Raw genomic sequence first — 6,103 nt, 5'->3', positions numbered from 1 at the left:
CCTCCCTCGCGGGAGGCACACTGGGTAATTCCTCTGGAAAACATCTGGAAACTCCCTAACCACTGACACATCTGCAACCAAGTTCTTCCCTTCAGCTCGAGTTTCAACCACATATGTGAGATAACCCGAACATCCATGCTGGAGATACTGCCTAATCTTGGCAACCAAACAAAAAGCTGAACCAACCCTAGTACCTTCGCCATAATGGTTAGTTCTCCCTTACTTGGGGTTCAAACCATCACCAGTTGTCTTTCATAATTAATCATGACTCCAAACTTGCTCAATCAGTCCATCCCCGCAATTACACACACATCCCCCATGGGGATGGGAATCAGGTCAATTGGGTAGGGCACCCCGAATATCTCCAAAGTAAAATCGTGAAAAACGCTAGAAGTAGAAACCTTATGTTCGTTGGGGATGGAAAATCGCAACGAGCACTCCAACTCTCCAATGGTCATATCGAAATCCCTACTGAAAGACTGAGATACAAAAGACCGACTCGCACCCGAGTCACAAAGCACAAGAGCAAACAAGGATCTCACTAAGAAGGTACATATCAGGAATATAAACATAAGCATAGAAAAATTTAGCTTGATAGAAGAATAAATAAATACATACTAGTAACGACGTCAGTCTCCCCTGACGTCTATCCGTGATCCGAAGGGTAGTCGGAGCCAGTGCATGCACTAGTCTAGAAGTGAGTAATGGATAACTGGCCTTCACGTGACCAACCTGATCGCAGTGGTAACAAATGATGGTGCTCGGCCAATCCGTCGCATAATTAACTCACTGCCATATTTGTGGCACCCAGTCGTTGATTGGTATGCTCCCTTATGTACCTTCCTTTATGTTGTCGTCACTGAGGCAGCAGCAACCTCAGTGACAACAACATAAAGCTCGTCAAACAACTCGATCGTGGTGGTCTTGACAAACCTAAACATCTTCGGGATTGCCTACCTAATTTCCATAGTCACCTGAGTAGTGATCATCTTGCGAATCTCATCGTCAGGTAATCCTGGCCTCTTCGGGCCGTCAGCTCCTGATCCTGAACCTCTCGTGATTGCCATACTGAAAATAAACTGGAACACATCAGAAAATCACAATATATTCTAACACATTACTACTCGATCACTCATTCCTTGGAACTCGTGACTTCCTTAATACACATACGGGTCATGTGCTTCCAGTAGTATGGGCCCATACTACCTTCCACGCCTACCTATATTTGTCTCGAGGATCGTCACGAATTTCTCGGCCCTAAAGCCCAAGAAACAAGGATATGTATACATTCTATATACACTCTCTCAAGACTAGCTAACCCTTCCTTATGTGCTGAATTTCTAACAACCACACTCACTCATGAAACTTCTATTAACCTTGCAGTCGCCTTGTGTATGCTAATCATACATAACGCAGGATTCCATAGACAGTTAAATAATCGATTCTACCCTAAGCCCACAACCAAACAAGGAATAAGAAATATGGCTAAATCAAACATTATCACGCTATAAAATCTTAGTTATGTACAACCATGATGCATACACTAAACAACTACATTAATAATGTCAGTTTAATATAACATATCAAGAATTCCCCTAGGGTATCCGGCATCATAAAATCAGGAAATTCTATCATGCAATTCCTTAAGATCCGTAGCTTATAAACTAGCATGAATTTCTATCATAACACCAATACAGATAAAAACAAGTGAGGGTATATTGGGGAATAAATTTTTCCTTAAGCTCTGGCAGATTGTACATATCGCATCCTCTACTTTGATTATTTAAAATTTATTTATGAAAAATCTTTTGCAAATCTATAGTTTCAGTTCGAAATCACACAAGTGTTCATCCAATTCTCTCAACAGGGCTCTGATACCAACTTATAATGTCCCAAAAACCATGACAAACATTTTCATTTTTAAAATACATTTTCATAAAACCATAAGATAGTAAAACATTGTTTTCAAATCAAATCCATAGAAATCAAAGTATCACAATAATCTCTCAACACATAAATCAGCAGGAGGATGTGTATGATCACGCCTTTGCCTTACCCCGATCATTTGAAGTACCTGAAAACATTGAAACCTACAATTATAAGCCAAAGCTTAGTGAGTTCCCCCAAAAATACCCTACACAACAATACATATAGAATGCATGCATACCGGGCCTACAATATAAAACTAGATTTCCCCGGGCCCACATTCATATGAATGCATTTCCTTCGGGCCCACATTCATAAAACTCGATTGCCCCCGGGCCCACATCACACGACTGGATTTCCTCGGGTTTGTTGGCCTACAACACAAAGCCGTACCGCCTCAACCCAACTGCACTATGTCGACATATGTAAAAAATAAACAATAACCAACAAATACAAGTAATCATACAGTTCTACCAATCTAACAAATCACTACATTATACCAACATCCTACTTACAAGGACCCATACTGAAGTATAAAGTATAGTGAGCAAACTCACCTCGCAGTCTACCAGATAACAGAACTGATCACATATCCAATAACCTGCACTACAGGTCACCTATACCACAATCACAGACTAAATCTCACACTATAGCCCAAAACCATCAAATTGACCTAAACTCAAACTTATTCAAAAGTCAAAGGTCAAAGTCAAAGTCCACAATCAAAATTCATTCATTTGGTCGCCTTGTTGTGACCATCCTTTGGTCATGCATGGCAACTTAAGGACAAACAAGCCACGAAGCTTCCCGCCGCCACGTCGTGACAAGCAACCCGTCACGTCGTGGGGACAACTCTAGACATCTTAATGCTTTCAGCTCTTAATCCTTCAAGTTTGTCACCGAAACTTTCCAGAAGGCTTTCCCCATCTCAAAACACCATAAAAATAATTGTCTTTTAGACATGAATGTCCAATTCATGGATTAAACACAAGCGAGGTCAAAACGAAGGGAAAATGAGATCAAATCTCATGCATGGAACCCATAACTTACTAACTTTCTAGATCTTAGACAATGGGTCACAAAGGAGTCTCAAGGACTCATGACGTTGCTAACTTTATGATATCCGAGCACTAAAACTCACTTAAACATTGAGAAAAGTGGACAAAACTCTAGATCAAACATGACTGAGCTAAAAACACAAGAGTTTTAAGGCGGCTCAAGATGATGAGTAAGTGGTTTGCTGGCTGAGATGATGCACCAAAACGCCTTCTTTTCTTCTTCAAGGCTAAAAACCACCAAAGAGGAGCTCATAATCAACAATGGAGGATTAGGGTTTTCTTGATGGTGAAGGGGAGTGATGGAGGTTGAGGGTGTGGAAACCCTAGCCCTAAATTCTCTTAAATACGGGCACAAACCTCGAAATTTGGGTTTTACATGTTGGGTTGTCACGTCATGACCAACATGACATCACATCATGACACCCAATGAGATAAGTGTTCGTCCCTGGGCACCTCTATGCCGTGACACACATATGTCCATGTCATGGCCAAGTCTTTATCCTTTAAAACGTAATTGATAAACTTAGAAATGATTCTTAGCTGGAACTATCATGTGTTACACCACCACTACCTCTGCCACCGTTATCGCTACCACTACCTTCGCCACCCATCGCCACCACCACCGCCGCTAATACCACCACCACCACTACTACCTCTGCCACCAATTAGGACCATGATTGCTTCCTTTACCATCACTGCTATCTCCACCACCACATGCACCACCACCAACTCTACCACCAACCATCATAATCATATAAGAATAAACACGTGTAAATAGACATATGAATAATCATATATGAACAAATCATACATAAATAATCATATGTGAGTTTACAACATAATACCCATATATTAATATACTTAATTTTTAAATTCATATGACAAAATTTGGTGAATTAGAGTAGCAACCTGCCAAAACTTGTGGAACAGGAATCTTGATGGTGAAGTCGATACTAAGTGTGTATGGTGTGTATGCAATGTTATGACATGCATAAAATTTCTAACGCATGGTATGTAATACGACTTGATGGAATCAGACATCTTTCTATGAATCAAGTTTTAGAAGGAACTTTTTAAGAGGTGGAATATCACCCATGGAATCAACAGCTTCAAAAAATAAAGTTATGTTCAAGAGAGTAATATACATGTGCTTAACAAGATTTGTGATCGGATAAAGATTGTTCACTGCAATCGGAGTAAAAAAAGAACATCATGAACCGGTATCCCTACCCACGATTGATGATATCTTGGTGGTAGGTTGAAGCAATTCTCTGTGACTATCTTTTGGAGCAAAGTAAGAAACTACATCAAGATGTGAGTTGAGAAGTCGTCCCTGTATCAATGGGTCCACACGCGTTATGCCTCAGGGAATCTGATTATGTAATCACGATAAGATGTTATGATATTTCAGATTGAAAGAATATGGATTTTTCTTCCCTTGTTGATTTCAAGGATGGTATCGGTTTAAAGGGGTGGATATCGTACCATCCTGTTTTGGGGCTAGAATTTTTGGGCGTTTTAGTAAAAAAAGATTCTTTATTTTAAAATAAAATAAATTGAAAAGAAATAAATAGTGAATGGAAGTAAATGATTTAGATTAATAACCCTAATAAACATATTTTCTAAGCCATAAATAGATTATGATAGAGTTTAGGCGGCAAAAAAACACTTTTAAGGTTTAGGGGCTAAAAGTGTCAATTTGTAGAAACTTGTTTTTGACCCGAGAATTTGACCAAATAAGCATCCCAGACTAGAATTGCATGATTTATGGTGGAGTAGGACCAATTGTAGAGTAAAAGTAAATTTTGTTAAGTTTTTAGCCAAGTTGGGGACCAATTATGAAAGGAATTTCTAATGAGGGACCAAACATGTGAAATCGGAAACTTTTGAAGGGCGTCGAGCACCTTTTGACGCAGATCAGATATATCGGCGCTATTGTGCTGTCTTTTTTCCCATTTTCACTCCTCTTCTCCTCTCGATTCCAACCCTCTCCCACCATCCTAGACCGATTTCTCCCACTTAATCTATTGTCTTTTGGTGATTGGATAGCCTGGATGAATCCTTGCTCAATATGTTGCATCAAAAGGTAGTTCTTCATCTTCTTTTCCCCAACTTCGTTATTAGGGTTTATGTGGTATTGCAAATATGAAATTTATACTCCATTTGTGTTGTTTATTAGAATTTAATGTTGTAGTTTCTTTCCTTAATCCATCTCCAAGCTCCAACCAACAAATGGTTGTGAGATTTGTGAGATTTGTAATGTTTTGATTAGATTCCTTGACCATCAATGGTAGAATCCAAATTCATGCTTTAATTGGATTATTTATGTGAAATTGTTGATGGAGTTTAAATCTTTAATATATCTACAAACTCCAACTAACAAATAGTTAGGAGATTTGTGAGTTTGAATGTGCTTTGGTGGGTTGCTAAAACCCTAGATCTTCAAATCTGAATTTAAAGCTTCAAGCAATGATATGAGCTGAGTTTATTATTATATGGTACATTTTCCTTCAATCAATGATCCAATTGTCAACCTTTTGGCTTATATTGAGATTCCATGATGTTTGAATAAAATTCTAGTTCCAATGGTTGTAATTTGAGTATTTTCCTTTCTTGGATTCGTTGATTAAATACTTCTATTGGTTCCAAGCAATGATATGAGCTTGGATTTGTGATTAGATTACTTATGTCCCTTTAAGTCCATGATCCATTTGTTAATTCATGACTAATGGTGAGATCTCTAGTGTTTGATTTAATTTTAGATTTCATGTGATGATTTTGGTATTTTTCAAGCCCTAAGTGTTTTTAGATCAAGTTCCATAGTTCCAAACAATGATATGAGTCTGATGTTGTGCCTGGATTATGTATACTATTCTAATCTATGATCTATTGACAATTCTAGTCTTATGGTGCGATTATGAAATTTAGACTAGAACATTAATTTAATTTGGTATTCCTAACTTTTTAGATTATGGAACTATGTTCCAAGCTTGAAATTCCACATGGAACGTAACCTCTTGTCTAGGTTTGGTATTCATGCGTTCTTTGAGGAATCGGAAAGTAATATGCTTAATTGGTGTCATAATTAGTTTTTAAATGAATTATAAATGTTCCTTGAA

Source organism: Lactuca virosa, chromosome 2 (genome assembly GCF_052849685.1).
Source record: "Lactuca virosa cultivar CGN04683 chromosome 2, Lactuca_virosa_CGN04683_v6, whole genome shotgun sequence".
Lineage (NCBI taxonomy): Eukaryota > Viridiplantae > Streptophyta > Magnoliopsida > Asterales > Asteraceae > Lactuca > Lactuca virosa.
The sequence above is the reverse complement of the archived record's forward strand: the minus strand, read 5'-3'. Positions refer to the sequence as shown.